We start from the raw sequence: 20850 nt of genomic DNA, 5'->3' as shown, positions 1-20850 counted from the left end.
AATCATATTTACAAAGAATATTCTGAGAAATAAATAAATAAAATCATACACACACATTAAAGTATACTTGGCATACATTTACAGAAAGGCCCTGTGTCCTACAGAAGGTGCCTTTTTAATTTTTTTCACCCCTGCCATCCAAACAGCCTGAGTCCGCGGCACACTTGATCCAGGTAATTAAGACCTTCAGGATCACGTGAACATTCTAGACTCAGGTGTGTTAAATCTGAAATCTTTAGCGTGGTAGAGCCCCAGGAACAGGAGTCAGTCGCCCTGTACCTATGTTAAGAAAATACAAAATAATGCATTTTTTCTTTATTTATTAGCATGAAGAAACAATATCCTCCTTCAGGAAAATGAAAGAACTTTTAAGTGAGTATTTAATCTGTATATGGTTTACTGTAAGTGTTTTATATGAAGAGTAAACACAGTGTAGCCTTGTAAAAAATTGTGACATCATGGACTGAACGGAGTAAAAAATAAAGGAGAGATGGAAAAGCTTACAGCACCTGGTATTCCCAGGCGGTCTCCCATCCAAGTACTAACCAGGCCCGACCCTGCTTAGCTTCCGAGATCAGACGAGATCGGGCGTTCTCAGGGTGGTATGGCCGTAAGCGATAGATCAACTCCCAACAAGCCTATTTATAAGTCACTCACAGACCTGAGTCTTTTCACTGTCATTTACTGCTCTTGACAAAAGTAAAGCAGCTCTACGGACTAATACAAAGATCTTGCCTCAAAATAAAAGCTCCTTTTAACTTTCACTACAAAAAGTAACCAAAGAAAAAAAGACAAAAACTCCCTATATGTCTTAATTTTTATCTCTTCATTTTTTTTGTTCAATTTTCTTGCTCTACGTTTCTTACTCAATGGAATGGAAGCTTCAGATTAGGCCCAATAAAAAAAGCCCAATTAAAAAAAAATCATATTTACAAAGAATATTCTGAGAAATAAATAAATAAAATCATACACACACATTAAAGTATACTTGGCATACATTTACAGAAAGGCCCTGTGTCCTACAGAAGGTGCCTTTTTAATTTTTTTCACCCCTGCCATCCAAACAGCCTGAGTCCGCGGCACACTTGATCCAGGTAATTAAGACCTTCAGGATCACGTGAACATTCTAGACTCAGGTGTGTTAAATCTGAAATCTTTAGCGGGGTAGAGCCCCAGGAACAGGAGTCAGTCGCCCTGTACCTATGTTAAGAAAATAAAAAATAATGCATTTTTTCTTTATTTATTAGCATGAAGAAACAATATCCTCCTTCAGAAAAATGAAAGAACTTTTAAGTGAGTATTTAATCTGTATATGGTTTACTGTAAGTGTTCTATATGAAGAGTAAACACAGTGTAGCCTTGTAAAAATTTGTGACATCATGGACTGAACGGAGTAAAAAATAAAGGAAAGATGGAAAAGCTTACAGCACCTGGTATTCCCAGGCGGTCTCCCATCCAAGTACTAACCAGGCCCGACCCTGCTTAGCTTCCGAGATCAGACGAGATCGGGCGTTCTCAGGGTGGTATGGCCGTAAGCGAAAGATCAACTCCCAACAAGCCTATTTATAAGTCACTCACAGACCTGAGTCTTTTCACTGTCATTTACTGCTCTTGACAAAAGTAAAGCAGCTCTACGGACTAATACAAAGATCTTGCCTCAAAATAAAAGCTCCTTTTAACTTTCACTACAAAAAGTAACCAAAGAAAAAAAGACAAAAACTCCCTATATGTCTTAATTTTTATCTCTTCATTTTTTTGTTCAATTTTCTTGCTCTACGTTTCTTAATCAATGGAATGGAAGCTTCAGATTAGGCCCAATAAAAAAAAGCCCAATTTAAAAAAAAATCATATTTACAAAGAATATTCTGAGAAATAAATAAATAAAATCATACACACACATTAAAGTATACTTGGCATACATTTACAGAAAGGCCCTGTGTCCTACAGAAGGTGCCTTTTTAATTTTTTTCACCCCTGCCATCCAAACAGCCTGAGTCCGCGGCACACTTGATCCAGGTAATTAAGACCTTCAGGATCACGTGAACATTCTAGACTCAGGTGTGTTAAATCTGAGATCTTTAGCGTGGTAGAGCCCCAGGAACAGGAGTCAGTCGCCCTGTACCTATGTTAAGAAAATAAAAAATAATGCATTTTTTCTTCATTTATTAGCATGAAGAAACAATATCCTCCTTCAGAAAAATGAAATAACTTTCAAGTGAGTATTTAATCTGTATATGGTTTACTGTAAGTGTTTTATATGAAGAGTAAACACAGTGTAGCCTTGTAAAAATTTGTGACATCATGGACTGAACGGAGTAAAAAATAAAGGAAAGATGGAAAAGCTTACAGCACCTGGTATTCCCAGGCGGTCTCCCATCCAAGTACTAACCAGGCCCGACCCTGCTTAGCTTCCGAGATCAGACGAGATCGGGCGTTCTCAGGGTGGTATGGCCGTAAGCGATAGATCAACTCCCAACAAGCCTATTTATAAGTCACTCACAGACCTGAGTCTTTTCACTGTCATTTACTGCTCTTGACAAAAGTAAAGCAGCTCTACGGACTAATACAAAGATCTTGCCTCAAAATAAAAGCTCCTTTTAACTTTCACTACGAAAAGTAACCAAAGAAAAAAAGACAAAAACTCCCGATATGTCTTAATTTTTATCTCTTCATTTTTTTTGTTCAATTTTCTTGCTCTACGTTTCTTACTCAATGGAATGGAAGCTTCAGATTAGGCCCCATAAAAAAAAGCCCAATTAAAAGAAAAATCATATTTACAAAGAATATTCTGAGAAATAAATAAATAAAATCATACACACACATTAAAGTATACTTGGCATACATTTACAGAAAGGCCCTGTGTCCTACAGAAGGTGCCTTTTTAATTTTTTTCACCCCTGCCATCCAAACAGCCTGAGTCCGCGGCACACTTGATCCAGGTAATTAAGACCTTCAGGATCACGTGAACATTCTAGACTCAGGTGTGTTAAATCTGAAATCTTTAGCGTGGTAGAGCCCCAGGAACAGGAGTCAGTCGCCCTGTACCTATGTTAAGAAAATAAAAAATAATGCATTTTTTCTTTATTTATTAGCATGAAGAAACAATATCCTCCTTCAGAAAAATGAAATAACTTTTAAGTGAGTATTTAATCTGTATATGGTTTACTGTAAGTGTTCTATATGAAGAGTAAACACAGTGTAGCCTTGTAAAAATTTGTGACATCATGGACTGAACGGAGTAAAAAATAAAGGAAAGATGGAAAAGCTTACAGCACCTGGTATTCCCAGGCGGTCTCCCATCCAAGTACTAACCAGGCCCGACCCTGCTTAGCTTCCGAGATCAGACGAGATCGGGCGTTCTCAGGGTTGGCCGTAAGCGAAAGATCAACTCCCAACAAGCCTATTTATAAGTCACTCACAGACCTGAGTCTTTTCACTGTCATTTACTGCTCTTGACAAAAGTAAAGCAGCTCTACGGACTAATACAAAGATCTTGCCTCAAAATAAAAGCTCCTTTTAACTTTCACTACAAAAAGTAACCAAAGAAAAAAAGACAAAAACTCCCTATATGTCTTAATTTTTATCTCTTCATTTTTTTTGTTCAATTTTCTTGCTCTAAGTTTCTTACTCAATGGAATGGAAGCTTCAGATTAGGCCCAATAAAAAAAAAAGCCCAATTAAAAAAAAAATCATATTTACAAAGAATATTCTGAGAAATAAATAAATAAAATCATACACACACATTAAAGTATACTTGGCATACATTTACAGAAAGGCCCTGTGTCCTACAGAAGGTGCCTTTTTAATTTTTTTAACCCCTGCCATCCAAACAGCCTGAGTCCGCGGCACACTTGATCCAGGTAATTAAGACCTTCAGGATCACGTGAACATTCTAGACTCAGGTGTGTTAAATCTGAAATCTTTAGCGTGGTAGAGCCCCAGGAACAGGAGTCAGTCGCCCTGTACCTATGTTAAGAAAATAAAAAATAATGCATTTTTTCTTTATTTATTAGCATGAAGAAACAATATCCTCCTTCAGAAAAATGAAATAACTTTTAAGTGAGTATTTAATCTGTATATGGTTTACTGTAAGTGTTTTATATGAAGAGTAAACACAGTGTAGCCTTGTAAAAATTTGTGACATCATGGACTGAACGGAGTAAAAAATAAAGGAAAGATGGAAAAGCTTACAGAACCTGGTATTCCCAGGCGGTCTCCCATCCAAGTACTAACCAGGCCCGACCCTGCTTAGCTTCCGAGATCAGACGAGATCGGGCGTTCTCAGGGTGGTATGGCCGTAAGCGAAAGATCAACTCCCAACAAGCCTATTTATAAGTCACTCACAGACCTGAGTCTTTTCACTGTCATTTACTGCTCTTGACAAAAGTAAAGCAGCTACGGACTAATACAAAGATCTTGCCTCAAAATAAAAGCTCCTTTTAACTTTCACTACAAAAAGTAACCAAAGAAAAAAAGACAAAAACTCCCTATATGTCTTAATTTTTATCTCTTCATTTTTTTTGTTCAATTTTCTTGCTCTACGTTTCTTACTCAATGGAATGGAAGCTTCAGATTAGGCCCAATAAAAAAAAAAGCCCAATTAAAAAAAAAATCATATTTACAAAGAATATTCTGAGAAATAAATAAATAAAATCATACACACACATTAAAGTATACTTGGCATACATTTACAGAAAGGCCCTGTGTCCTACAGAAGGTGCCTTTTTAAATTTTTTCACCCCTGCCATCCAAACAGCCTGAGTCCGCGGCACACTTGATCCAGGTAATTAAGACCTTCAGGATCACGTGAACATTCTAGACTCAGGTGTGTTAAATCTGAAATCTTTAGCGTGGTAGAGCCCCAGGAACAGGAGTCAGTCGCCCTGTACCTATGTTAAGAAAATAAAAAATAATGCATTTTTTCTTTATTTATTAGCATGAAGAAACAATATCCTCCTTCAGAAAAATGAAATAACTTTTAAGTGAGTATTTAATCTGTATATGGTTTACTGTAAGTGTTTTATATGAAGAGTAAACACAGTGTAGCCTTGTAAAAATTTGTGACATGATGGACTGAACGGAGTAAAAAATAAAGGAAAGATGGAAAAGCTTACAGCACCTGGTATTCCCAGGCGGTCTCCCATCCAAGTACTAACCAGGCCCGACCCTGCTTAGCTTCCGAGATCAGACGAGATCGGGCGTTCTCAGGGTGGTATGGCCGTAAGCGAAAGATCAACTCCCAACAAGCCTATTTATAAGTCACTCACAGACCTGAGTCTTTTCACTGTCATTTACTGCTCTTGACAAAAGTAAAGCAGCTCTACGGACTAATACAAAGATCTTGCCTCAAAATAAAAGCTCCTTTTAACTTTCACTACAAAAAGTAACCAAAGAAAAAAAGACAAAAACTCCCTATATGTCTTAATTTTTATCTCTTCATTTTTTTGTTCAATTTTCTTGCTCTACGTTTCTTAATCAATGGAATGGAAGCTTCAGATTAGGCCCAATAAAAAAAAAGCCCAATTTAAAAAAAAATCATATTTACAAAGAATATTCTGAGAAATAAATAAATAAAATCATACACACACATTAAAGTATACTTGGCATACATTTACAGAAAGGCCCTGTGTCCTACAGAAGGTGCCTTTTTAATTTTTTTCACCCCTGCCATCCAAACAGCCTGAGTCCGCGGCACACTTGATCCAGGTAATTAAGACCTTCAGGATCACGTGAACATTCTAGACTCAGGTGTGTTAAATCTGAGATCTTTAGCGTGGTAGAGCCCCAGGAACAGGAGTCAGTCGCCCTGTACCTATGTTAAGAAAATAAAAAATAATGCATTTTTTCTTCATTTATTAGCATGAAGAAACAATATCCTCCTTCAGAAAAATGAAATAACTTTTAAGTGAGTATTTAATCTGTATATGGTTTACTGTAAGTGTTTTATATGAAGAGTAAACACAGTGTAGCCTTGTAAAAATTTGTGACATCATGGACTGAACGGAGTAAAAAATAAAGGAAAGATGGAAAAGCTTACAGAACCTGGTATTCCCAGGCGGTCTCCCATCCAAGTACTAACCAGGCCCGACCCTGCTTAGCTTCCGAGATCAGACGAGATCGGGCGTTCTCAGGGTGGTATGGCCGTAAGCGAAAGATCAACTCCCAACAAGCCTATTTATAAGTCACTCACAGACCTGAGTCTTTTCACTGTCATTTACTGCTCTTGACAAAAGTAAAGCAGCTCTACGGACTAATACAAAGATCTTGCCTCAAAATAAAAGCTCCTTTTAACTTTCACTACACTGTAAAAAATGATGTGCTGGTTTTACTTAAAAATATAGTGCAACGTTTTTGCAAGCTTGTTTTTAAGTGTTACCCACAAATCTTTTTTGATAACTTTTAATTAAAATATTAAACTGATATTACTTAATAATTTGCTTGCAAAAATGTTGCACTATGTTTTTACGTAAACCCATAGAAACATTTTTCGTCATTTTTACAAAAAAAAATTACAGTGAAATTACTTAAAAATAAGGTTGCAAAAATGTTGCACCATATTTTTACGTAGAACCAACAAATATTTTTTAGTCATTTTTAACTAAAATCTTAAACTGACATTACTTAATAATAAGGTTGCAAAAATGTTGCACCATATTTTTACGTAGAACCAACAAATATTTTTTTACTCATTTTTAACAAAAATCTTAAACTGGCAATACTTAATAATACGTTTTCAAAAATGTTGCACCATATTCTTAAATAAAACTAAGAAAAGTTTTTTTGTCCTTTTTTCAAAAAGTCTTAATACTGACAGTACAAAAAAAATCACTTTACGCCTTCACATAAAAAATGTCTTTGTCCAGTGAATAAACTTAATATTAACTTAACTTAATATTGTAAGATGAACATGAGCAAGACAGCAGGTTGAGCAGCTGAACATTAAATATTTAAAAGCAGTTAAAAAAAAGTCTTAGACCATTTCAAATGAACTCCATTTATTTTTTTTAACAAACAGTCTGTAATTATAGAAATACATGTGTTTTATGCTCATCTGCAAAAACTCTGTAAAACAGTGTAGAAACAAAAATAATATTTTATCCCTTTGTCTCCCTAACCTGCAGGCCAATTACTGAAAAAAAACATTTTTACAGTCAGTTGAAATAAGTAGATCAGAAAGGTGTTTGTACATAACTTTTTATATTTATTGCACATCAGAATAGAGCAGAATAAAATCCTTTAAAAAAACATTTTTTTTTTATAAAAAAAAAAAGCAAAAGCAAAAAGTAAACAGTTACAGAGAGTGTCACAGGTGTGCTTATGCACACGTGTAAAAACACTGGCTCTGATTGGCTACCACCTCTGTCCCGCATAACTCGCCACCTGATTGGCTGAGCCCAGACCTCTTTTTTTTCTCAGGCTGAAGCCCATGGAAACGCGCATGCGCAGTTTATCGCTGTAGAACATAGAGAAACTCCTAAAATAAACCGTTAAAGTTGATAATATTTTTTTCTAAAAGCAGTGCTCGGATATGAGGATTACTGGAGACTGGACTGATGGATGTTGTGATGTTTGGAGGGGTTCTGAAGCCCGGACTCTGAGGTACGCGCTGATATTCTCTGTTTGCGTGTGAGGGGTGTCCTGTAGTAACCCCAGGCGGATCAAAGAGCGTGTTCACAGACCGAACCGTCTAACGCACTCTTATTCAGGAACCGTACATCCGACAGTAAAACGGTTTGCAGCTCCGTAATCCTGAGAGTCAGCAGGCTGTCATTGATATATTGAGCCTGTAATTATTCATAAACACAGCCAGATATTAATTATTATATTTATCTGGCCCGCCGTCGGGCCAGGGCGTGTTAAGAGCGTGTCAAGTTCAACAGGTGTTACACCGAGAACTGTCACCTGTTTAGACCTGGAGTCACAGATCTCTATAGGTCACAGTTCATGGTGAAACACCTGTTACTACTCACTAGCCTGGGCAGGGGTCCGCTCGAATTACTGTTATTATATCATTATATAGTAACGCACTGCTTTTAATCACCAGTAACGTCAACGGCGTTGTAACGACAGGAAAAGTAATTAATTATTTTATCCCGTTACTGACAAAATGACGTCGTTACCTAACGCCGTTACTTATAACGCTGTTATTCCCAACACTGATAATTATAGAACTAAGTGCACCAAGCTGCTCAGTGAAAAGGAGAATGTAAAAAAGGGGTTGAAGTGGCCAATCATTGTAGCTAACATGCGTTAGCCTTATAGCACGCGAACAATACTTTGATTAGCCAGCTAGACCGACTCTGGTCTGGCGTTACTCACCGGGGTCTCTAATGCGGTGCACGCTAACGCGGTGTAAGCATTATAGCACGCTAACGCTGTGTTAGCATTACAGCACGCTAACGTGGTGTTAGCATTATAGCACGCTAACGCTGTGTTAGCATTACAGCACGCTAACGCGGTGTTAGCATTACGGCACGCTAAAAATAAGTTGATTAAGCCAGCTAGACCGACTCTGGTCTACTCACCGGGGTCGCTAATGCGGTGTTAGCATGACGGCCCAGCCCGGTTTGTACGCGCCCAGTGCCGGAATAGCCACCCGGGTGGTTAGCCTACGTGCTAGCTAGCTACATTTGCCCTTTCTTTCGGTTTGATGCTTGCCTATAGCTGCAGGCCAACACAGTTCACTGAAGCACCGTGTTTCTAAAACCAACTTAAACTACACAGATAACTCACAACTGTAAATATCTCAAAAATAATCAGTCACTGTGCTCTTACCCATGCAGTCCATGCTCGCTGCCTTCCAAAAGTTCTTCATCAGTGGAGATAAGTACTTGTATCAGTGCCTCGTGGTCTCCCAAGCAGCCTTAAAATATTTAGTTAGGCGTAACAAAATCTTAACATAATACACACTAAAACTATTGGGTTGTACTTATTTTTGTAATTAAGCAAAGTTCGAAAAGTATAATTTTAGGTAAAATCTTCTCATTATAATGAGCAAACATCACTGGGCTCAAATCATGTTGATTTTACTCAAATATTCATGCAATATTTCTCCAAATTTCTAAACAAAATAAACACACAAAATATTGGTTTGTACATACTGTTTTAATTAAGCATAGTTCAAAAAGTATAATTTTAGGTAAAATCTTCTCATATTAATGAGCAAAGTTTACTGGGCTCAAGAATCGTTTTTTGCAGTGTACAAAAAGTAACCAAAGAAAAAAAGACAAAAACTCCCTATATGTCTTAATTTTTATCTCTTCATTTTTTTGTTCAATTTTCTTGCTCTACGTTTCTTAATCAATGGAATGGAAGCTTCAGATTAGGCCCAATAAAAAAAAGCCCAATTTAAAAAAAAATCATATTTACAAAGAATATTCTGAGAAATAAATAAATAAAATCATACACACACATTAAAGTATACTTGGCATACATTTACAGAAAGGCCCTGTGTCCTACAGAAGGTGCATTTTTAATTTTTTTCACCCCTGCCATCCAAACAGCCTGAGTCCGCGGCACACTTGATCCAGGTAATTAGGACCTTCAGGATCACGTGAACATTCTAGACTCAGGTGTGTTAAATCTGAAATCTTTAGCGTGGTAGAGCCCCAGGAACAGGAGTCAGTCGCCCTGTACCTATGTTAAGAAAATAAAAATAATGCATTTTTTCTTTATTTATTAGCATGAAGAAACAATATCCTCCTTCAGAAAAATGAAATAACTTTTAAGTGAGTATTTAATCTGTATATGGTTTACTGTAAGTGTTTTATATGAAGAGTAAACACAGTGTAGCCTTTTAAAAATTTGTGAAATCATGGACTGAACGGAGTAAAAAATAAAGGAAAGATGGAAAAGCTTACAGCACCTGGTATTCCCAGGCGGTCTCCCATCCAAGTACTAACCAGGCCCGACCCTGCTTAGCTTCCGAGATCAGACGAGATCGGGCGTTCTCAGGGTGGTATGGCCGTAAGCGAAAGATCAACTCCCAACAAGCCTATTTATAAGTCACTCACAGACCTGAGTCTTTTCACTGTCATTTACTGCTCTTGACAAAAGTAAAGCAGCTCTACGGACTAATACAAAGATCTTGCCTCAAAATAAAAGCTCCTTTTAACTTTCACTACAAAAAGTAACCAAAGAAAAAAAGACAAAAACTGCCTATATGTCTTAATTTTTATCTCTTCATTTTTTTTGTTCAATTTTCTTGCTCTACGTTTCTTACTCAATGGAATGGAAGCTTCAGATTAGGCCCAATAAAAAAAAAGCCCAATTAAAAAAAATCATATTTACAAAGAGTATTCTGAGAAATAAATAAATAAAATCATACACACACATTAAAGTATACTTGGCATACATTTACAGAAAGGCCCTGTGTCCTACAGAAGGTGCCTTTTTAATTTTTTTCACCCCTGCCATCCAAACAGCCTGAGTCCGCGGCACACTTGATCCAGGTAATTAAGACCTTCAGGATCACGTGAACATTCTAGACTCAGGTGTGTTAAATCTGAGATCTTTAGCGTGGTAGAGCCCCAGGAACAGGAGTCAGTCGCCCTGTACCTATGTTAAGAAAATAAAAAATAATGCATTTTTTCTTCATTTATTAGCATGAAGAAACAATATCCTCCTTCAGAAAAATGAAATAACTTTTAAGTGAGTATTTAATCTGTATATGGTTTACTGTAAGTGTTTTATATGAAGAGTAAACACAGTGTAGCCTTGTAAAAATTTGTGACATCATGGACTGAACGGAGTAAAAAATAAAGGAAAGATGGAAAAGCTTACAGAACCTGGTATTCCCAGGCGGTCTCCCATCCAAGTACTAACCAGGCCCGACCCTGCTTAGCTTCCGAGATCAGACGAGATCGGGCGTTCTCAGGGTGGTATGGCCGTAAGCGAAAGATCAACTCCCAACAAGCCTATTTATAAGTCACTCACAGACCTGAGTCTTTTCACTGTCATTTACTGCTCTTGACAAAAGTAAAGCAGCTACGGACTAATACAAAGATCTTGCCTCAAAATAAAAGCTCCTTTTAACTTTCACTACAAAAAGTAACCAAAGAAAAAAAGACAAAAACTCCCTATATGTCTTAATTTTTATCTCTTCATTTTTTTTGTTCAATTTTCTTGCTCTACGTTTCTTACTCAATGGAATGGAAGCTTCAGATTAGGCCCAATAAAAAAAAAAGCCCAATTAAAAAAAAAATCATATTTACAAAGAATATTCTGAGAAATAAATAAATAAAATCATACACACACATTAAAGTATACTTGGCATACATTTACAGAAAGGCCCTGTGTCCTACAGAAGGTGCCTTTTTAAATTTTTTCACCCCTGCCATCCAAACAGCCTGAGTCCGCGGCACACTTGATCCAGGTAATTAAGACCTTCAGGATCACGTGAACATTCTAGACTCAGGTGTGTTAAATCTGAAATCTTTAGCGTGGTAGAGCCCCAGGAACAGGAGTCAGTCGCCCTGTACCTATGTTAAGAAAATAAAAAATAATGCATTTTTTCTTTATTTATTAGCATGAAGAAACAATATCCTCCTTCAGAAAAATGAAATAACTTTTAAGTGAGTATTTAATCTGTATATGGTTTACTGTAAGTGTTTTATATGAAGAGTAAACACAGTGTAGCCTTGTAAAAATTTGTGACATCATGGACTGAACGGAGTAAAAAATAAAGGAAAGATGGAAAAGCTTACAGCACCTGGTATTCCCAGGCGGTCTCCCATCCAAGTACTAACCAGGCCCGACCCTGCTTAGCTTCCGAGATCAGACGAGATCGGGCGTTCTCAGGGTGGTATGGCCGTAAGCGAAAGATCAACTCCCAACAAGCCTATTTATAAGTCACTCACAGACCTGAGTCTTTTCACTGTCATTTACTGCTCTTGACAAAAGTAAAGCAGCTCTACGGACTAATACAAAGATCTTGCCTCAAAATAAAAGCTCCTTTTAACTTTCACTACAAAAAGTAACCAAAGAAAAAAAGACAAAAACTCCCTATATGTCTTAATTTTTATCTCTTCATTTTTTTGTTCAATTTTCTTGCTCTACGTTTCTTAATCAATGGAATGGAAGCTTCAGATTAGGCCCAATAAAAAAAAAGCCCAATTTAAAAAAAATCATATTTACAAAGAATATTCTGAGAAATAAATAAATAAAATCATACACACACATTAAAGTATACTTGGCATACATTTACAGAAAGGCCCTGTGTCCTACAGAAGGTGCCTTTTTAATTTTTTTCACCCCTGCCATCCAAACAGCCTGAGTCCGCGGCACACTTGATCCAGGTAATTAAGACCTTCAGGATCACGAGAACATTCTAGACTCAGGTGTGTTAAATCTGAAATCTTTAGCGTGGTAGAGCCCCAGGAACAGGAGTCAGTCGCCCTGTACCTATGTTAAGAAAATAAAAAATAATGCATTTTTTCTTTATTTATTAGCATGAAGAAACAATATCCTCCTTCAGAAAAATGAAATAACTTTTAAGTGAGTATTTAATCTGTATATGGTTTACTGTAAGTGTTTTATATGAAGAGTAAACACAGTGTAGCCTTGTAAAAATTTGTGACATCATGGACTGAACGGAGTAAAAAATAAAGGAAAGATGGAAAAGCTTACAGCACCTGGTATTCCCAGGCGGTCTCCCATCCAAGTACTAACCAGGCCCGACCCTGCTTAGCTTCCGAGATCAGACGAGATCGGGCGTTCTCAGGGTGGTATGGCCGTAAGCGAAAGATCAACTCCCAACAAGCCTATTTATAAGTCACTCACAGACCTGAGTCTTTTCACTGTCATTTACTGCTCTTGACAAAAGTAAAGCAGCTCTACGGACTAATACAAAGATCTTGCCTCAAAATAAAAGCTCCTTTTAACTTTCACTACAAAAAGTAACCAAAGAAAAAAAGACAAAAACTCCCTATATGTCTTAATTTTTATCTCTTCATTTTTTTGTTCAATTTTCTTGCTCTACGTTTCTTAATCAATGGAATGGAAGCTTCAGATTAGGCCCAATAAAAAAAAAGCCCAATTTAAAAAAAAATCATATTTACAAAGAATATTCTGAGAAATAAATAAATAAAATCATACACACACATTAAAGTATACTTGGCATACATTTACAGAAAGGCCCTGTGTCCTACAGAAGGTGCCTTTTTAATTTTTTTCACCCCTGCCATCCAAACAGCCTGAGTCCGCGGCACACTTGATCCAGGTAATTAAGACCTTCAGGATCACGTGAACATTCTAGACTCAGGTGTGTTAAATCTGAGATCTTTAGCGTGGTAGAGCCCCAGGAACAGGAGTCAGTCGCCCTGTACCTATGTTAAGAAAATAAAAAATAATGCATTTTTTCTTCATTTATTAGCATGAAGAAACAATATCCTCCTTCAGAAAAATGAAATAACTTTTAAGTGAGTATTTAATCTGTATATGGTTTACTGTAAGTGTTTTATATGAAGAGTAAACACAGTGTAGCCTTGTAAAAATTTGTGACATCATGGACTGAACGGAGTAAAAAATAAAGGAAAGATGGAAAAGCTTACAGAACCTGGTATTCCCAGGCGGTCTCCCATCCAAGTACTAACCAGGCCCGACCCTGCTTAGCTTCCGATATCAGACGAGATCGGGCGTTCTCAGGGTGGTATGGCCGTAAGCGAAAGATCAACTCCCAACAAGCCTATTTATAAGTCACTCACAGACCTGAGTCTTTTCACTGTCATTTACTGCTCTTGACAAAAGTAAAGCAGCTCTACGGACTAATACAAAGATCTTGCCTCAAAATAAAAGCTCCTTTTAACTTTCACTACAAAAAGTAACCAAAGAAAAAAAGACAAAAACTCCCTATATGTCTTAATTTTTATCTCTTCATTTTTTTGTTCAATTTTCTTGCTCTACGTTTCTTAATCAATGGAATGGAAGCTTCAGATTAGGCCCAATAAAAAAAAGCCCAATTTAAAAAAAAATCATATTTACAAAGAATATTCTGAGAAATAAATAAATAAAATCATACACACACATTAAAGTATACTTGGCATACATTTACAGAAAGGCCCTGTGTCCTACAGAAGGTGCATTTTTAATTTTTTTCACCCCTGCCATCCAAACAGCCTGAGTCCGCGGCACACTTGATCCAGGTAATTAGGACCTTCAGGATCACGTGAACATTCTAGACTCAGGTGTGTTAAATCTGAAATCTTTAGCGTGGTAGAGCCCCAGGAACAGGAGTCAGTCGCCCTGTACCTATGTTAAGAAAATAAAAATAATGCATTTTTTCTTTATTTATTAGCATGAAGAAACAATATCCTCCTTCAGAAAAATGAAATAACTTTTAAGTGAGTATTTAATCTGTATATGGTTTACTGTAAGTGTTTTATATGAAGAGTAAACACAGTGTAGCCTTTTAAAAATTTGTGAAATCATGGACTGAACGGAGTAAAAAATAAAGGAAAGATGGAAAAGCTTACAGCACCTGGTATTCCCAGGCGGTCTCCCATCCAAGTACTAACCAGGCCCGACCCTGCTTAGCTTCCGAGATCAGACGAGATCGGGCGTTCTCAGGGTGGTATGGCCGTAAGCGAAAGATCAACTCCCAACAAGCCTATTTATAAGTCACTCACAGACCTGAGTCTTTTCACTGTCATTTACTGCTCTTGACAAAAGTAAAGCAGCTCTACGGACTAATACAAAGATCTTGCCTCAAAATAAAAGCTCCTTTTAACTTTCACTACAAAAAGTAACCAAAGAAAAAAAGACAAAAACTCCCTATATGTCTTAATTTTTATCTCTTCATTTTTTTGTTCAATTTTCTTGCTCTACGTTTCTTAATCAATGGAATGGAAGCTTCAGATTAGGCCCAATAAAAAAAAAGCCCAATTTAAAAAAAATCATATTTACAAAGAATATTCTGAGAAATAAATAAATAAAATCATACACACACATTAAAGTATACTTGGCATACATTTACAGAAAGGCCCTGTGTCCTACAGAAGGTGCCTTTTTAATTTTTTTCACCCCTGCCATCCAAACAGCCTGAGTCCGCGGCACACTTGATCCAGGTAATTAAGACCTTCAGGATCACGAGAACATTCTAGACTCAGGTGTGTTAAATCTGAAATCTTTAGCGTGGTAGAGCCCCAGGAACAGGAGTCAGTCGCCCTGTACCTATGTTAAGAAAATAAAAAATAATGCATTTTTTCTTTATTTATTAGCATGAAGAAACAATATCCTCCTTCAGAAAAATGAAATAACTTTTAAGTGAGTATTTAATCTGTATATGGTTTACTGTAAGTGTTTTATATGAAGAGTAAACACAGTGTAGCCTTGTAAAAATTTGTGACATCATGGACTGAACGGAGTAAAAAATAAAGGAAAGATGGAAAAGCTTACAGCACCTGGTATTCCCAGGCGGTCTCCCATCCAAGTACTAACCAGGCCCGACCCTGCTTAGCTTCCGAGATCAGACGAGATCGGGCGTTCTCAGGGTGGTATGGCCGTAAGCGAAAGATCAACTCCCAACAAGCCTATTTATAAGTCACTCACAGACCTGAGTCTTTTCACTGTCATTTACTGCTCTTGACAAAAGTAAAGCAGCTCTACGGACTAATACAAAGATCTTGCCTCAAAATAAAAGCTCCTTTTAACTTTCACTACAAAAAGTAACCAAAGAAAAAAAGACAAAAACTCCCTATATGTCTTAATTTTTATCTCTTCATTTTTTTGTTCAATTTTCTTGCTCTACGTTTCTTAATCAATGGAATGGAAGCTTCAGATTAGGCCCAATAAAAAAAAAGCCCAATTTAAAAAAAAATCATATTTACAAAGAATATTCTGAGAAATAAATAAATAAAATCATACACACACATTAAAGTATACTTGGCATACATTTACAGAAAGGCCCTGTGTCCTACAGAAGGTGCCTTTTTAATTTTTTTCACCCCTGCCATCCAAACAGCCTGAGTCCGCGGCACACTTGATCCAGGTAATTAAGACCTTCAGGATCACGTGAACATTCTAGACTCAGGTGTGTTAAATCTGAGATCTTTAGCGTGGTAGAGCCCCAGGAACAGGAGTCAGTCGCCCTGTACCTATGTTAAGAAAATAAAAAATAATGCATTTTTTCTTCATTTATTAGCATGAAGAAACAATATCCTCCTTCAGAAAAATGAAATAACTTTTAAGTGAGTATTTAATCTGTATATGGTTTACTGTAAGTGTTTTATATGAAGAGTAAACACAGTGTAGCCTTGTAAAAATTTGTGACATCATGGACTGAACGGAGTAAAAAATAAAGGAAAGATGGAAAAGCTTACAGAACCTGGTATTCCCAGGCGGTCTCCCATCCAAGTACTAACCAGGCCCGACCCTGCTTAGCTTCCGAGATCAGACGAGATCGGGCGTTCTCAGGGTGGTATGGCCGTAAGCGAAAGATCAACTCCCAACAAGCCTATTTATAAGTCACTCACAGACCTGAGTCTTTTCACTGTCATTTACTGCTCTTGACAAAAGTAAAGCAGCTCTACGGACTAATACAAAGATCTTGCCTCAAAATAAAAGCTCCTTTTAACTTTCACTACAAAAAGTAACCAAAGAAAAAAAGACAAAAACTCCCTATATGTCTTAATTTTTATCTCTTCATTTTTTTGTTCAATTTTCTTGCTCTACGTTTCTTAATCAATGGAATGGAAGCTTCAGATTAGGCCCAATAAAAAAAAGCCCAATTTAAAAAAAAATCATATTTACAAAGAATATTCTGAGAAATAAATAAATAAAATCATACACACACATTAAAGTATACTTGGCATACATTTACAGAAAGGCCCTGTGTCCTACAGAAGGTGCATTTTTAATTTTTTTCACCCCTGCCATCCAAACAGCCTGAGTCCGCGGCACACTTGATCCAGGTAATTAGGACCTTCAGGATCACGTGAACATTCTAGACTCAGGTGTGTTAAATCTGAAATCTTTAGCGTGGTAGAGCCCCAGGAACAGGAGTCAGTCGCCCTGTACCTATGTTAAGAAAATAAAAATAATGCATTTTTTCTTTATTTATTAGCATGAAGAAACAATATCCTCCTTCAGAAAAATGAAATAACTTTTAAGTGAGTATTTAATCTGTATATGGTTTACTGTAAGTGTTTTATATGAAGAGTAAACACAGTGTAGCCTTTTAAAAATTTGTGAAATCATGGACTGAACGGAGTAAAAAATAAAGGAAAGATGGAAAAGCTTACAGCACCTGGTATTCCCAGGCGGTCTCCCATCCAAGTACTAACCAGGCCCGACCCTGCTTAGCTTCCGAGATCAGACGAGATCGGGCGTTCTCAGGGTGGTATGGCCGTAAGCGAAAGATCAACTCCCAACAAGCCTATTTATAAGTCACTCACAGACCTGAGTCTTTTCACTGTCATTTACTGCTCTTGACAAAAGTAAAGCAGCTCTACGGACTAATACAAAGATCTTGCCTCAAAATAAAAGCTCCTTTTAACTTTCACTACAAAAAGTAACCAAAGAAAAAAAGACAAAAACTGCCTATATGTCTTAATTTTTATCTCTTCATTTTTTTTGTTCAATTTTCTTGCTCTACGTTTCTTACTCAATGGAATGGAAGCTTCAGATTAGGCCCAATAAAAAAAAAGCCCAATTAAAAAAAATCATATTTACAAAGAGTATTCTGAGAAATAAATAAATAAAATCATACACACACATTAAAGTATACTTGGCATACATTTACAGAAAGGCCCTGTGTCCTACAGAAGGTGCCTTTTTAATTTTTTTCACCCCTGCCATCCAAACAGCCTGAGTCCGCGGCACACTTGATCCAGGTAATTAAGACCTTCAGGATCACGTGAACATTCTAGACTCAGGTGTGTTAAATCTGAGATCTTTAGCGTGGTAGAGCCCCAGGAACAGGAGTCAGTCGCCCTGTACCTATGTTAAGAAAATAAAAAATAATGCATTTTTTCTTCATTTATTAGCATGAAGAAACAATATCCTCCTTCAGAAAAATGAAATAACTTTTAAGTGAGTATTTAATCTGTATATGGTTTACTGTAAGTGTTTTATATGAAGAGTAAACACAGTGTAGCCTTGTAAAAATTTGTGACATCATGGACTGAACGGAGTAAAAAATAAAGGAAAGATGGAAAAGCTTACAGAACCTGGTATTCCCAGGCGGTCTCCCATCCAAGTACTAACCAGGCCCGACCCTGCTTAGCTTCCGAGATCAGACGAGATCGGGCGTTCTCAGGGTGGTATGGCCGTAAGCGAAAGATCAACTCCCAACAAGCCTATTTATAAGTCACTCACAGACCTGAGTCTTTTCACTGTCATTTACTGCTCTTGACAAAAGTAAAGCAGCTACGGACTAATACAAAGATCTTGCCTCAAAATAAAAGCTCCTTTTAACTTTCACTACAAAAAGTAACCAAAGAAAAAAAGACAAAAACTCCCTATATGTCTTAATTTTTATCTCTTCATTTTTTTTGTTCAATTTTCTTGCTCTACGTTTCTTACTCAATGGAATGGAAGCTTCAGATTAGGCCCAATAAAAAAAAAAGCCCAATTAAAAAAAAAATCATATTTACAAAGAATATTCTGAGAAATAAATAAATAAAATCATACACACACATTAAAGTATACTTGGCATACATTTACAGAAAGGCCCTGTGTCCTACAGAAGGTGCCTTTTTAAATTTTTTCACCCCTGCCATCCAAACAGCCTGAGTCCGCGGCACACTTGATCCAGGTAATTAAGACCTTCAGGATCACGTGAACATTCTAGACTCAGGTGTGTTAAATCTGAAATCTTTAGCGTGGTAGAGCCCCAGGAACAGGAGTCAGTCGCCCTGTACCTATGTTAAGAAAATAAAAAATAATGCATTTTTTCTTTATTTATTAGCATGAAGAAACAATATCCTCCTTCAGAAAAATGAAATAACTTTTAAGTGAGTATTTAATCTGTATATGGTTTACTGTAAGTGTTTTATATGAAGAGTAAACACAGTGTAGCCTTGTAAAAATTTGTGACATCATGGACTGAACGGAGTAAAAAATAAAGGAAAGATGGAAAAGCTTACAGCACCTGGTATTCCCAGGCGGTCTCCCATCCAAGTACTAACCAGGCCCGACCCTGCTTAGCTTCCGAGATCAGACGAGATCGGGCGTTCTCAGGGTGGTATGGCCGTAAGCGAAAGATCAACTCCCAACAAGCCTATTTATAAGTCACTCACAGACCTGAGTCTTTTCACTGTCATTTACTGCTCTTGACAAAAGTAAAGCAGCTCTACGGACTAATACAAAGATCTTGCCTCAAAATAAAAGCTCCTTTTAACTTTCACTACAAAAAGTAACCAAAGAAAAAAAGACAAAAACTCCCTATATGTCTTAATTTTTATCTCTTCATTTTTTTGTTCAATTTTCTTGCTCTACGTTTCTTAATCAATGGAATGGAAGCTTCAGATTAGGCCCAATAAAAAAAAAGCCCAATTTAAAAAAAAATCATATTTACAAAGAATATTCTGAGAAATAAATAAATAAAATCATACACACACATTAAAGTATACTTGGCATACATTTACAGAAAGGCCCTGTGTCCTACAGAAGGTGCCTTTTTAATTTTTTTCACCCCTGCCATCCAAACAGCCTGAGTCCGCGGCACACTTGATCCAGGTAATTAAGACCTTCAGGATCACGTGAACATTCTAGACTCAGGTGTGTTAAATCTGAGATCTTTAGCGTGGTAGAGCCCCAGGAACAGGAGTCAGTCGCCCTGTACCTATGTTAAGAAAATAAAAAATAATGCATTTTTTCTTCATTTATTAGCATGAAGAAACAATATCCTCCTTCAGAAAAATGAAATAACTTTTAAGTGAGTATTTAATCTGTATATGGTTTACTGTAAGTGTTTTATATGAAGAGTAAACACAGTGTAGCCTTGTAAAAATTTGTGACATCATGGACTGAACGGAGTAAAAAATAAAGGAAAGATGGAAAAGCTTACAGAACCTGGTATTCCCAGGCGGTCTCCCATCCAAGTACTAACCAGGCCCGACCCTGCTTAGCTTCCGAGATCAGACGAGATCGGGCGTTCTCAGGGTGGTATGGCCGTAAGCGAAAGATCAACTCCCAACAAGCCTATTTATAAGTCACTCACAGACCTGAGTCTTTTCACTGTCATTTACTGCTCTTGACAAAAGTAAAGCAGCTCTACGGACTAATACAAAGATCTTGCCTCAAAATAAAAGCTCCTTTTAACTTTCACTACAAAAAGTAACCAAAGAAAAAAAGACAAAAACTCCCTATATGTCTTAATTTTTATCTCTTCATTTTTTTGTTCAATTTTCTTGCTCTACGTTTCTTAATCAATGGAATGGAAGCTTCAGATTAGGCCCAATAAAAAAAAGCCCAATTTAAAAAAAAATCATATTTACAAAGAATATTCTGAGAAATAAATAAATAAAATCATACACACACATTAAAGTATACTTGGCATACATTTACAGAAAGGCCCTGTGTCCTACAGAAGGTGCATTTTTAATTTTTTTCACCCCTGCCATCCAAACAGCCTGAGTCCGCGGCACACTTGATCCAGGTAATTAGGACCTTCAGGATCACGTGAACATTCTAGACTCAGGTGTGTTAAATCTGAAATCTTTAGCGTGGTAGAGCCCCAGGAACAGGAGTCAGTCGCCCTGTACCTATGTTAAGAAAATAAAAATAATGCATTTTTTCTTTATTTATTAGCATGAAGAAACAATATCCTCCTTCAGAAAAATGAAATAACTTTTAAGTGAGTATTTAATCTGTATATGGTTTACTGTAAGTGTTTTATATGAAGAGTAAACA

At 36.8% G+C, this 20850-nt stretch overlaps 19 non-coding genes across 19 annotated transcripts; all 19 read right to left on the bottom strand.

Annotated features, from left to right (window-relative positions):
• Positions 1 to 497: 497 nt before the first annotated feature.
• On the bottom strand, positions 498 to 616 carry LOC125782983 (5S ribosomal RNA). Its single transcript, XR_007425720.1, has one exon. It is a non-coding gene; the product is annotated as a 5S ribosomal RNA (ribosomal RNA).
• Positions 617 to 1418: 802 nt separating this feature from the next.
• On the bottom strand, positions 1419 to 1537 carry LOC125782982 (5S ribosomal RNA). The gene has a single exon (XR_007425719.1). It is a non-coding gene; the product is annotated as a 5S ribosomal RNA (ribosomal RNA).
• Positions 1538 to 2340: 803 nt separating this feature from the next.
• On the bottom strand, positions 2341 to 2459 carry LOC125782980 (5S ribosomal RNA). The gene has a single exon (XR_007425717.1). It is a non-coding gene; the product is annotated as a 5S ribosomal RNA (ribosomal RNA).
• An 804-nt stretch (positions 2460 to 3263) lies between these two features.
• On the bottom strand, positions 3264 to 3378 carry LOC125783286 (5S ribosomal RNA). Its single transcript, XR_007426015.1, has one exon. It is a non-coding gene; the product is annotated as a 5S ribosomal RNA (ribosomal RNA).
• An 806-nt stretch (positions 3379 to 4184) lies between these two features.
• On the bottom strand, positions 4185 to 4303 carry LOC125783199 (5S ribosomal RNA). The gene has a single exon (XR_007425933.1). It is a non-coding gene; the product is annotated as a 5S ribosomal RNA (ribosomal RNA).
• Positions 4304 to 5107: 804 nt separating this feature from the next.
• Positions 5108 to 5226, bottom strand: LOC125782979 (5S ribosomal RNA). Its single transcript, XR_007425716.1, has one exon. It is a non-coding gene; the product is annotated as a 5S ribosomal RNA (ribosomal RNA).
• Positions 5227 to 6030: 804 nt separating this feature from the next.
• Positions 6031 to 6149, bottom strand: LOC125783198 (5S ribosomal RNA). The gene has a single exon (XR_007425932.1). It is a non-coding gene; the product is annotated as a 5S ribosomal RNA (ribosomal RNA).
• Positions 6150 to 9853: 3704 nt separating this feature from the next.
• LOC125782978 (5S ribosomal RNA) lies at positions 9854 to 9972 on the bottom strand. The gene has a single exon (XR_007425715.1). It is a non-coding gene; the product is annotated as a 5S ribosomal RNA (ribosomal RNA).
• Positions 9973 to 10775: 803 nt separating this feature from the next.
• LOC125783197 (5S ribosomal RNA) lies at positions 10776 to 10894 on the bottom strand. The gene has a single exon (XR_007425931.1). It is a non-coding gene; the product is annotated as a 5S ribosomal RNA (ribosomal RNA).
• An 804-nt stretch (positions 10895 to 11698) lies between these two features.
• LOC125782977 (5S ribosomal RNA) lies at positions 11699 to 11817 on the bottom strand. Its single transcript, XR_007425714.1, has one exon. It is a non-coding gene; the product is annotated as a 5S ribosomal RNA (ribosomal RNA).
• Positions 11818 to 12620: 803 nt separating this feature from the next.
• On the bottom strand, positions 12621 to 12739 carry LOC125782976 (5S ribosomal RNA). The gene has a single exon (XR_007425713.1). It is a non-coding gene; the product is annotated as a 5S ribosomal RNA (ribosomal RNA).
• An 804-nt stretch (positions 12740 to 13543) lies between these two features.
• Positions 13544 to 13662, bottom strand: LOC125783247 (5S ribosomal RNA). Its single transcript, XR_007425981.1, has one exon. It is a non-coding gene; the product is annotated as a 5S ribosomal RNA (ribosomal RNA).
• An 802-nt stretch (positions 13663 to 14464) lies between these two features.
• LOC125782975 (5S ribosomal RNA) lies at positions 14465 to 14583 on the bottom strand. Its single transcript, XR_007425712.1, has one exon. It is a non-coding gene; the product is annotated as a 5S ribosomal RNA (ribosomal RNA).
• Positions 14584 to 15386: 803 nt separating this feature from the next.
• Positions 15387 to 15505, bottom strand: LOC125782974 (5S ribosomal RNA). The gene has a single exon (XR_007425711.1). It is a non-coding gene; the product is annotated as a 5S ribosomal RNA (ribosomal RNA).
• Positions 15506 to 16309: 804 nt separating this feature from the next.
• Positions 16310 to 16428, bottom strand: LOC125783195 (5S ribosomal RNA). Its single transcript, XR_007425929.1, has one exon. It is a non-coding gene; the product is annotated as a 5S ribosomal RNA (ribosomal RNA).
• Positions 16429 to 17230: 802 nt separating this feature from the next.
• LOC125782973 (5S ribosomal RNA) lies at positions 17231 to 17349 on the bottom strand. Its single transcript, XR_007425710.1, has one exon. It is a non-coding gene; the product is annotated as a 5S ribosomal RNA (ribosomal RNA).
• Positions 17350 to 18152: 803 nt separating this feature from the next.
• Positions 18153 to 18271, bottom strand: LOC125783194 (5S ribosomal RNA). The gene has a single exon (XR_007425928.1). It is a non-coding gene; the product is annotated as a 5S ribosomal RNA (ribosomal RNA).
• Positions 18272 to 19075: 804 nt separating this feature from the next.
• On the bottom strand, positions 19076 to 19194 carry LOC125782972 (5S ribosomal RNA). The gene has a single exon (XR_007425709.1). It is a non-coding gene; the product is annotated as a 5S ribosomal RNA (ribosomal RNA).
• Positions 19195 to 19998: 804 nt separating this feature from the next.
• LOC125783193 (5S ribosomal RNA) lies at positions 19999 to 20117 on the bottom strand. The gene has a single exon (XR_007425927.1). It is a non-coding gene; the product is annotated as a 5S ribosomal RNA (ribosomal RNA).
• Between the last annotated feature and the right edge of the window lie 733 nt (positions 20118 to 20850).

This window comes from Astyanax mexicanus, chromosome 18, assembly GCF_023375975.1.
Source record: "Astyanax mexicanus isolate ESR-SI-001 chromosome 18, AstMex3_surface, whole genome shotgun sequence".
Classification (NCBI taxonomy): Eukaryota; Metazoa; Chordata; class Actinopteri; order Characiformes; family Acestrorhamphidae; genus Astyanax; species Astyanax mexicanus.
Note: the sequence above shows the minus strand (reverse complement) of the source record. Positions and strands in the feature narration are given on the sequence as shown.